The sequence below is a fragment of the Hermetia illucens genome, chromosome 4, assembly GCF_905115235.1.
Source record: "Hermetia illucens chromosome 4, iHerIll2.2.curated.20191125, whole genome shotgun sequence".
NCBI classification, from domain to species: domain Eukaryota; kingdom Metazoa; phylum Arthropoda; class Insecta; order Diptera; family Stratiomyidae; genus Hermetia; species Hermetia illucens.
The window spans coordinates 141263334-141275753 of NC_051852.1; positions in this window are offsets into that span (position 1 = coordinate 141263334).

Genomic DNA, 12420 nt, shown 5'->3' on the forward strand with positions numbered 1-12420 from the left:
CTTGGAGGCCATTTTAATATTTGATTAGATGACCGTTGTCAACCACGCCGCCCTAAAAACATATTATTTCAGCTTGAAGGTATGATTACAACTATCTATCAACATCAAGTGAATAGTCCACAATGCTAGTCGATAACCAGACAACCGGCTAGGTCTTCTGCCCTCTTTGATGACACAAAAAAAAGTATTTTTGTTTGCATAAAATGGAAATAATGAAAGGTTCTATGATTGAAACATTATTGCAATCGTTTTCGCGAACTTTCTTTTGCGTCTCCTTTTGCTGGTTTGCCATAACCACCGTCATCTCAAGACTTCAGAACTTTGCAGACGTAAATAACTTAAAAACTTTTCCTTTCAATATTTCTGTCAAGACGACGCATATGAACTTTGTCACCAAGAATATTAGATGTTTTCATGCTCAACTTGGAGAATATACCAGCGAAGATGTTTAGCCGCAGTAACAGTCTATATATGACTCATTAAAGTGGTGCTAAAAATTCTATTAAGGGGATATTTCCGGATTTTTGGGTATAAGATAGAAGATGGAAGGGGAATAAAACTTAGTTTGTCATAAAAAGTCCGCGATGGGTGTTTATGGGTGTTTATTGCAGTCGATTTACTTAGAATTGATAAGTCAAAATGGTAGATTGAAAGATTTTTCAAGTATCTAAATTAGTTATATTAAACTTGGACGATAAAAGACGAATATACGACGAATACATAATATTTTTATCTGCAAGCAAGCGTAGGTTGCATTAGACAGCATTAATTTTGTTTGATTACAGAGGGATACCGTCCCAAACAATTCATACTGATCTCATGCAGAAAGGACGAAAAATCCTTTGCGTAGTTATCATTGAAAATTACGGTTGAGGAATGGGTTGGTGTCCGGATGGCTCAGGTAGTTAAAGCGCTGAGCTGGCGTAGCAGAAGGTCGGGGTTCAAATCTCACTGGTGGCAGAGAGATTTGTTATCTGACGACCTTGTTCACTAGGAAAAACTGAGCCAGGAAAAAAATCTTCGCGAAAGTTGGTAATTCCCCGATTAAGGCCTTGGTAATGGATAAAGGTGTCAGCGAAAAGGGGCAAGAGAACAAAAAGAAGAATCGCCCTGAAATGGTAATTATTACTCACTGGTCGTTATTATCATCTCGCCAGTGCAATCATATCAATTGTCTGGTGTTGGTTACTAGAGACCATATTCTTAAATAATTAATACCGATTTTAAAGGGAGGCCCTACAGTGGGAAAGCCAAGCGACGAACATAGAGTGGTCAAATTCCACTTGAAGCCTTCGAAAAGCTTGTTTTTGTACTGACCAACGTTAGATGCGTGCCAACCTTTCGAGGCAAAGGTGTAGGTTCGATCAATGATCTGACATTCCTCACTATCTAGCTGGCACTAGGAATGGTGTGACGTGACGTCTTTCTTAGCATTAAAAACCGAAGAAGCGACAATCAAAGGTGCAGAAGAAGTGGAGAAACTATGATAACTGATAGGTCCTTTGAAGCTTTCGTGAAGTAGGCATTCCTGGGAGCTCTAGAAGGAAGTCACGGCCTGAAGGGAACTGCGTTGGAACAGGTGAGTCAGTTGTGTCAACGCATAACTGAGGTATGAGCCAGCGCTTGCAAGAACATCAGGAGGAACAATATCGAGATCCTCCTAATAAACCGCAAAGTGGACTTGAGCCCACGGTTCTATAGGATGTCTTCTCTGAATCTGGGATAACCGAGGAGGAACTACGGGAGATCAGTGGATGTTTTGGAGGCGATAGTAGTGGTCGCGGTTTAGCCATTGGTAAGTGTTGCCCGGTGGTGACGCTAGGTTTGAAAAATTTCGATCAACGGAGATTGAATTTAGGGCGCTAAATTGGATGTCTCTGGTTGCTTAGCTGGGTTAATCGAGAGTTCCCTTTGAGATAGACTTCTTTTCTACGACGACAACCCGTAGAATACATTAAGACAGCAGGTGTTCCTCAATATTTCATATTGGGACCCTTATTGCGGAGCATATCGTGTGATGGAGTCCTTGGCTTTCGCTTGCCGGCAGAGGCCAACAACAAATCTTGAAAATCATTCACCCTGTAAATGCTCGCGGTAGTAGAACTGTAGGGAGAAAATTCGGGCTGGAAAATAAATTATTTGGAGTGTTTTTTTTAATTCAACTGTAATGGGTCCTTGATAAAAATTTTAGCTTGGGGAATTACCGTTAAGCAAGGAGGCACTCGTCAAATCGCGGGAAGAAAAAAGATGCAAGTGGAATACAAAATGGCTGTTAAATTTCAGGAAAAGGGGGTTCTCATACTTTTCACCCTGCAGCGCTATTTGTAGGATAAAGCGGTGCTTGCCGGATATTGCGTATTTTGTTGGGGCGAGTTCAAATTGTTTAGTTTAATCACGAAACCAAAGTAAATGCAACCGCGTGAGACTATGCACACATTCCTGATTCGGGTTACTGTAAATTGTTATAAAAAGCTGGGTCATTCTTATGAGCATGCAGTGCTACCTTGCTGACAGATTGGAAATGTGGAAAATGGAACTTATCAATGTGATACCCTTATTAGCTTATTTACCGCCTCAGGTAGTTTTGCGAACAAAACATAGTCATATCATCTGCAAAATCGATAATCGTGACCTCTTTCAGTGCGGGGAGTGCAAAACCCCACTGTACATCACGCTCAACAGGAGTGGACTCAACACTGACCCCTGTGTCATTCCTGTTGTGACGGTGTACTGTTTAGGCCCGCCATTCACACCGTACCAAACTGTCCTTTCCGAGAGGTAGGTTTCGAATAGGTTATTCAAGCGGATGAGGTTTTTATCCATTCCCGCCTGGCTGAACGGAATGCATTTGTGACGTCCAAGGTCACCACGACACAACATTTATTGGAAGACATCGTGTCGCGAACCATCTTTAACACCACGTCCATGGCGTCGATCATTGAATGAGCTTGATGAAAACCAAACTGTCGCTGTGATAGGTCATATTTAATGATAAAGAGAAGCTATCTATCTAAGGCAAATTGGGCGTATTATGATGTGTCCTCTGGTTATTGAGCTTCGGTAGCAAAACTACTTTTTGTCTCTCTCATTGAGCGGACAAATTCCTTCAACCACGTATGGTTCGAATAGGAGGATAAAGCAATTATTACCGATATTCTTTCGTTTTGTTGTCGGTGACGATCTTCATACTGCCTTGAATAGAGGATCTGGAAGGCTTCAATGAGCGATGACACCTTTCGTTATACATACGCCTTCGCTGCTTTGTCTAAAATATGGAAATGCTGTTATCTCAACACCAAGATTAAATCGAAACCGATTCGTGCTATTGTTCGTTTTTAGTTACCATATGGGGGTAGCACCAAAACGGTGATCACTATCGTAATTCAAAAGCTTATGCCTTCGTCAACTCTTGTCTATGACGTGTCATAGGGGTAAGCTGATTTGACTATAATGAAGAGCTTGGTCGTCGCACAGGCCAGCAACTCATGGCCAAGTTGACTAAATGGCGGAAGTGAGAGTCCAACTCCATTGGTGGCCATGCCAAGGTAGTGGCCACTACTCCAGGATGATTGACGAGTGCTACGAGTACAATAAAGAGCCCATGGCGGGAGTGCAAGCATCTTGGGAAGTCCTGGAATAAGTTGAAGCGCATATCGGCGAACCTCGAAAGGTGATGCATAGACGTGGTTGATGCACTTTGCCCCAACGCTTGTCGATACTTTTTGGGCTTCCTTTTAAGCAGGAGGGAGAGCGTCGTCACATATCAAGGAGAAGATGTGAGGGGGTGTGTTGAATTTGCCCCTGTTTTTCTTCACAACAACTTCGTATTTTGTTCTCCAAGATTTAGATCCGCCACCGAGTAAAATTGTTTAAAGATTCTTGCTTGCTGTTGCGCACAGTCGACCTAACCTTACTTCGAAAGTTGCCGTATGATTCCTGTTTCTCGCGGAGTTTGGCCTTCCTATGAATCGTTGGCCGATTCTTCTTGTTCGAAAGTATACAACCCGCACCTCGCGATTTCTTCCTTGTACCAATAGATTGACTGCCTTTTTGTAAGGATTAGTCCACAGCACAAATAACTATCTTTTCAAGAGCCGTCCCATTGCGATAATTCCTTTGAACGCATTCTTTCTAAACGCTCCCGCAGATTAGTGCTGATATCTATCTCTCCATTTGTCGAAACACGCACTTCTGTATGACCCATCTTCGATCTTCAGGAAAATTACTTCGTCAATGTGGTACACTGATACATATATATTGAACGCCAGTCCCTCGGAAAGTAGATGCATTTCTGGTGCTTTTGGATATCGAGTCTTGCTTTCCCAAAGCCTCCAGTAGAATACGGACCCCCGTGTTAATAGTTCGATTGACGCAGTATTCAGCCCACGCGTTGAAGTCACCTGCTATAATTTTGAGGTTTTGATTTATAGCATCCCAAGCCAACATACCTACCATTTCCTCGAATTGTGCTATTATCACGCTTGGTGGAACATATTTTTTCCCCCGACAAATCCAACTTATGGAAATTCTACCGCTTTTTGGACGACTTGATTTTCACATGCTCATTTAAGCTTTGCGAGCTGTATCTTTGGTCCAGGCCACGAGTTTAATGTTGCAATAAGGCGCGCTGGTTACGCCACTTTGATCCCCTTCTTTAAGATTGTTTGGTAAGCTTCAAACAAAAATGAACACATTTTCTGAGACACCCGAAGCTAAAAATCTGCAAAAAAAAATCGACGAAATCTAGGTTTACTAATAAATTTAATTCAGATATTTGCCAAATAAGCTTAATAATAGTAGTAGGTTTATTATTCAGGTCAGAGGACCATATTATGTGGCCAGAGACGACCAAGAGAGGAGAGCTACCGCAAAGTCCTAAAAAGATCGTGAGATTGACCGTGAAGGTCCGCCCGTAAATATTGAAGCTGCATCAAAGTGCTCCATCGACACGTGTTTGCACGCTTCTGTGCTAGCCAGGCTGGGAAATGTGGGGGGGTTCCTTCCAACGCTTCGATCCGTCAGGTCTTATTTTACAAAAATTCGCTTGGCCTTTCCGATGCCTGGGTCCGCATTGGATCCTCAAAAATAAGCAAAATGGGGATCCGCCCGAGCCTATCGAATGATCAACAGGCGAGCTCATCATTAGGCGATTAGTAGCTGGTTTTCTGGTCACGTCAATTCCATTAAATCATTACAAATAGTGCCTAGCGCGGACCTAAAATTTCCTAGATTCTGGAATCAGTGAAAGACTATTCTAGCTCACCCCTTCGTTTTGGTGTGTTGTATAGAGAAACAACAATTTCGCAACAATTTGTCTGATTAGGCCGCACGTTGTACGCCACTACCATTCGGAGTGGCCGAAGTTAACCAAGAGGGGGAGCTATCCCAAAAAACCTAAAAAGATGGCGAAATTGACCGTGAAAGTTCGCTCGAAAATTATGAAGGTCTATTGAAGTGCTTCGTCGATATGTTTCTATACGCCTCTGCGCTAGCCAGGCTGGGGAATATGGGGGCTCTTTTTAGAAACTCAGTCATTCACGTGTAATTTTACAAAAATTCACGTGTCCTTTCCAGTGCGGAACCAAACATCGAAAAGGATACGTGAATTTTTGTAATATGACATGTGAGGGATCAAAGTGTTCGAAGGATCCCCTCCCTCGACATTTTCGAGTTTTGCTAGCAAAAAGGCGAGCAAGAACGTGTCGATGAAGCACTTCGATGGAACTTCAATATTTGCGGGCGGACCTTCACAGTCAATTATAGGTTTTTTAGGTTTTTGGGATAGCTCTCCCCTCTTGGTCGTCTCTGATCACCCAGGATGGTCCATAGATCATTGCTCGATATTATTTCTGTCATTACAAAGTGTTATAGTTTGGATAGCAGGAGTTGCTCGAATAGCTTTGATAGCGAGAGGACCATGCTTATCGCTTGACATTATGTGACAAGCCGTGTTTTGGGATCGTTATTATTTGCGATAATTTTCAGCAATTGCCAAAGTAATTAAAGCATTAGACACCATTAAATACTCATATGTATGCCTGTTAAATGAGGGCAAATCCTGGCAGTTCTTTGACCATTTTGCCCATAATAAGGCCGAAATTAAGAGTCTTTTTAGAACCGTTGTGGTATTACGAACAATTTTAACACTTCGGCGACCTTGGAACGAGTCGGTTGGTATGCATCTTGAAGAACCGAAATAGATAATTCATTCATTCTCCCTCGTGTTTGGTTGCAAAATACCTTTCAAGAGGTGAGCGAAATTTGAACTTTTCTGGGCATCGCTTCTTGGCCAGCCACATTCTCCGCTATTACCGCTTTATGCCGTTCGAATTTCTATTCTGGACCCCTAGAAAACTCTGAGTAAGGGGAAATCATCCCCTTTCGTACCCTTTGTCGCCAGGCTTGAAAAGGGTGAAGGGTATTTGCGATCACTGCTTTGGGACAGCATAAATGGGGCTACATTCATGATCCCGACCTCTGGGCAGGTGTGTTTCGAAAAAAGTGGAAACCAGAGAAATGAAGTCTTCAAATACCCATGCTCTTGTAAATATGTAAGATTTTCAGAAAAAGAGTGAAATACCAAACAAAAGTCGATGGACATTGCCAATAATGAAAACAGTAGTATTGAATATTGTTTGATAAGTTAGATAACCAACTCCTCCTGAAGGAATCCACAAGGAAACAAAAAAAACAAACAAGCATCGGACGGAATTAAATGGGAATACCAACGTACAATGGCTACAATACCAACGAGCACAAAGGTTAGCCTACTTTCCTTCCATGACCGGATGAATTGAGATTATCCTTTGAAATACCAAAGAGACAAGAATAAGACTTTGAGTAAAGAAGTCATAATAATGGTTCCTTTTCAGTTCAACTTTATGCAAACGCAAAACCAAGAGCTGCGAGTATAGTGAAATTGTAATGGAGCCTGGAAAGGACATTAAGTTGCTTTTAGATTTGTCTTCTTTACATTTTCTTTGTAGTAAAGTATTTTGATGGCATTTCGCGGAAACTGAATTGGTACAAGGAATAAAGAAAAGGAAAAAATTATATACCATAATCTTTTGAGGATAAAGTTCAGTTTATGAACGAAAACTTATCCAAGATTAATAATGTCTGAGAAGCTTATCGCCTACATAGTACTGAGCGAGATGATACTAAATCGTATAAAGGACTTTGAAAAGCAGTTTAAATTACGTTGGACTGAGTTGGGTTGAATTGGGGATAAGCGTTGCACCATCATTAGGATATGTATGGCATGTCGAACATATTGCCAAACTACAGTATATATGTATCTCTAACCTGTTATTAGCTTAGCTAGATCTGTAGACCTTAGTATGACTAGGACCATAGAGAGGAAAGTTCGGCCCGGGATGAAAATAATGCACCCCCGTGAAATTGCATGATTGAAATGTATAATTTTGTAAAGTTTCTCTTCTCCTGATCCCTGAGAGAACTTCGAGCCCGGGGGGAATTCTTCCTCCCGACGGACGTAACAATGATAGATTAGAACGACTCGTAATTACCGTGAGTGTTTATTACAATTGGCTAAAATAAAGCCGCTATGTTTACTTCAACTTTTCGCTTATCACAAGGATAACATGGCATCCTTGGACGGTGATGATTAGAAGAAGAGACCATGGAAAGATTCATGTGACGTGGGTAGATAGGTATTAGTGGACGCTAGAAGGAATTCAATTAGCGTTATGGTGTGCCGTTTTGATGCCACAAACTCCTAAGACTGTGACTGCTATTATGAGAACAGGGAGGCAGAGTCCAGCCGACATAGATCTTCAGTGCCAGGCCGTAGCACTCACGAAGGAAAGCAGCTCTCCCATTCTCCAGGTAGAAATCTCTCTGAGGTCTCCAAAGAGCGGTTCAAATAGTGTCCGTAGCCTGAGACAGGCAACCGCAAAAGAAGTGCCTGAGGGTTTCCCCCTCCTCTCCGCAGCAGTGTGAATTGTAAGGTATGTCGAGTTTAGCGGCACGGTCTCTATGGGCCAGTGCCACGTGCAGATCGCCGTAACCTTTATGCATTTGCACGCGTCTGGCACAAAAGCTCTCGTGATCGGGTTTTGTTATAAATCCTCCTTGACGTGGCACAGGGGTGAGCCTTCGTCATTAGAGATCCGCGGCTGCTAAGTAGTGCCAGTAGATTCCGCCCGTGACAGTTGCCAGCAGGACATCAACTGGATCCGCCGAAGCACTGCCAGAGCCCCACCTGGGTAATCCATCTGTCTGTTCATTCCCCTCTATGTTCCTATGATCGGGAACCTAGAGGACGGTGAGCTTCAGCGTGCTGCCCAGACTATTCAGGGTATTTCTGAACGGTCCACCAACCTGAAAAATGTCGTCGCTTAGTACAAGGCCTTAATCGCCGCTTGGCTGTCAATCAGAATGGCTAAGCTACGTTTGAGGCTCATATTAAGCCCCAGTTATCGCTAGACTTCCAGTGTTGCCAGTTCTTGGCGAAACTTGGGAGACCATACAACTCGGATACATTGTGTATATTAGAGAAACTCCCCTACCAATTCCACAGACCATCTTCGATCCGTCGGTAAAGACTACAATATCGTGGCCGTGCAACACGTTGCCGGTCTTCCACTTTGTCCTGGTTTCTCGTGAAGTTCAATTTACATATGTGAATTGTCCAGTATTTTGTCTAGGATGCTACTATGGCCGTAAGGCTTCGCTGTTCATCATCTGGACTTCCTGTGGAAGGGGGGGGGAGCACTACACGCCACAGCGTATGTACTGTGGAGGTCAATGCATGAGTACATTGAGAGCATCTGCCGGATAGGACTGTAGAGCCCCGGTAGCTCCTGTCCACGCGGTTTTTTCAATCCTATTAAACTTCGTTCCATTCTACTTTTTGCTACCCCTCACCATACAATACGTTAGTACGGGGGGGGGGCGAGTACAATGGGCCAACACGGCCTGAGTGCTCAGAAGCTGTAGCTTCTCCCCCACCATACACACACACACACACACCCCTCACCATACAATAGAGCCGTACGTTAGTATTGAAGGCACCACAGCGGTATACATCCAGAGAACCATCCTCAGCCGGAGACCCTATTTTTTTGTTTTCTTACAGGCATAAAAGGCTATGTAGTCCTTCTTAACCCTCAGCTCTCTGTCCAATCTTCAATTTAACTTTGGATTCAGGATTACATTCAAATACTTTACATTGGAGGAAAAGACCAATCTTTGTTCATTTAGTCGCGGTAGGTGGAATTCAAGTACCCTTATCTTGGTGATGAATAGCATCAGCTCCATTTGGCGCCGCTGCCTATCAACAAGTTGGCCTTTTTTGTTTCAATGGTGCTCGTGAAATTTTGTAGTTCTTCTGGCGGAACTGATCGGTCGTAAGCCTTATAGGCCGAGGAAATTTTACACGTTTTCTGCTCCTGCCTGCTCCAGTTGACTACGACTGGGTCGCTGGAAACTAGAAAAGTGTGCAGACTCTTACTCCCGGGGATGCATGCATTAGGCCTGTTCTGATCAGCGCTTCTTGTACTAAATTATAATATTTGCTTTGGAGCCATTTAAGGGTCCGGTCGACCCCGATACAAGGCTCCTGTATTAGTGCGATGTCGATGTCTCCCTCTAGGAGGAAGAAAAGCGTGGGGGGTCCGTCAGTCCCCATCGGACCATCGATCCTTATCTCCTTGGACAGTTCGTTGCCGGCGTCGATTGGATCCATGTCGTCGTCCTGTTTTTCAGAGCTTTTCTGATTCTGAATCGCACTTTTTAGTCCTTTTCCAGTGCCTCCAGAAACTCTCCGTTTAAACGGAGCTGTTTGTGTGTGGTTCCTTCTCCTCGATAACTACACAGTCGTTCATGGAAACCCTCGCGTTTTGAAGGAACAGGGATTGAACGAGCTTGCCTTTATCCATGCAGATCTTCCGCAACCAGATGCGAGCAACCGGTTTCCTGGGAATCTCGTCGTAGGGGATGACTTTGAACTTTACGTCCTCCCAGGCGTCGTTAATTTTAGCGACGCACGAACCGAGAAAGTCCCTTGAGAATTGGTCCTCGCAAGCTATAAACCCACGGACCACCTGAGAGAAATCAAAGCAGGAGATGAATCCCTTGTGTTCGCCTTTTGCGTCCAGGAAATATTCAGTGACCGTCTCCGGCTCTCCGGCACTAGTTTGCCGCTAGTGGAATTGCTATCCGCAATTTATTTTGTTTTTTTTGTTGATCCATGTCTTGGTCCCACGAGCAGTCTGAGAAGAATGTCTACCCTGGCTAGCTCGGCCAAGAGGGTACGGGTCTTATTTAAAACTGAAGGTGCTCAAGGTAGTCAGAGTTCGCATACTAAAGACCAAGCTCGACTGTTCCACCTTAGCTTGGGGTCCTATTAGCACCTTCCCTAATGCAGGGCTCATCCCCCTGCCAGGAAAATCCACGGTACATTACATCCTCAACCGATACCGATATGATGATGAATTAAGACCTAGGCAGCTTTCTGTGATTGTAATTGAAGATGCCTCTTATATGTGGTGTGAGTTCAATTGGGAGTTAGGAGAAGGGGTCTTCAGGAAATATAATTTTGTTTTTACTGTCTCGTTTTAATGTCTTACTGAGTTTGCAATTACAATTTGATCATTATTCTTTCTTTGTGTCCGTTAAGCAAGTAAGATGTTGGCTTGTTTCTTCGACACCGTAATTTCTTAATTCTTGTTAATGCCCTTTAAATAAGTAATGGGAAAACAGCCATACTTTAGTCGTTGAAAGGAATAGAACTGAGGAAAGCATTTCCTCTTTCTATCCTTGCATATTATTCGAATTTTTGATTTCATTTCGGCCTCTATAGTTGGACCTAATAGCTAACTGCGGTTTTGTTGTATCTCGTCTTCTCAATCGAAAGATCAGCTAAACGTAAGTCCGATCTCATAGAACTGGAATAGGGACGTTCCATTGCACCCGATGTTCTGCACTCAAACTTTGGAGAAAGAGACATTCCTGATTTGGGTGCCAGGGCACTGAAATATCGCTGGTAATGAGGAAGCTGACAGATTGGCTCATCAAGGATCTGGATCCACAATGGTGGGGCCAGAGCGAGCTTTTAACATCCAGCCATTCTCTGTCAAATCTATTCTGAACGGTGGAATTCCAAGGATTCACGCAACTGGGTGGAGACATTTGAACTCTGCCGGCAGGCGGAAATCTTTGTGAAAGAAAACGAGGCAGCCAGAACAGCATTTTCGTTGTTCCTTACACTTCTGGTGGCTTCGGCCATATGCAGCCAATGCGAGGGGAAGTGGGCATTGCACTTCGTATGTAGCTGTCCGGCCTCCTTAGATCTTAGACGCAGACACTTCGATAAGATTTTCTTCAACGAACAATCTGCACACTTTCTGCTTATGGGGAAAGTTCTTAGATTCGTAGAAGCCTACGAACGCGGTAGACGGGAGGCCATTGAATAAAGATATTTATTTTCCAATAAATTAATTCTATTATTTATCAAAAACGAAAATAGGAAAACTCATAATGGAGAAGCGTACAGAATCGAATTCCACAGAAAACTTCATAATTCCAAAAAATTTTCGTCATAAACATAAATTTATCTGATCATCACGTGACATTCATTAGGAAGATATTCTTTGTGAATAAGAGATAATATCTATCTTTTCACGTAGAATTTCTGACACTGTCAGTAAGGTTCTCACGATATTTTGGAGTGTCGTAGATACATTTCCAACTCGACCATATAAGGATGTTAATTAGTCAAATTAAATTGTAGACAATAACGGATATATGGACGAGGAACTACAGGAAAAACGTGTTAACGAATATTAAAATGTACGTTGACAGGGTTAATTTGATGATCCGTTATGGAATCAACTCGAATGTATCTCGTGGAACATTTCGTTTTACTTGAGAGAATTAGTTCATTGAATTAACAGGATGTTTTGAAGTGAAGGCATATATGTATGGTATGTACATAAAATAGAAGCTACAAACACGCAGAATGTCCTTTATGACTCGCGTAACTCCTCCAGGATCTAGCACTCCTTTGAATTGTCCAGTTGCAAGTTTATATTGTCCGCTCGTTGAATCCACGAATAAATACAATATACGAAACATAACATCTACTAACTTAAGATACCGAATTTGTTCTTCTGGAAAATATAATATTTAGATAGCGGTCTAGGACATTTTTAATTCCAGGGCGCCTAATCGGGAATGCCGAAAATTTTAATCTTTTTGCCTGTTTTTGCTTTCAACCCCCTGTGACGATTTTTCCATAATCTTTTATTCAAAACGTCCCCCTGGGATTCACTTTGTATCATTTGGGTCTCAAATCTTTTCCATATCTCCTAACATCCCTAGAAAAATCACAAAAACAGTCGCCAACTCTTATTCAGCAAATTTTTCACGCTAGGGGTAGGTTAGCGACTTGTGGCT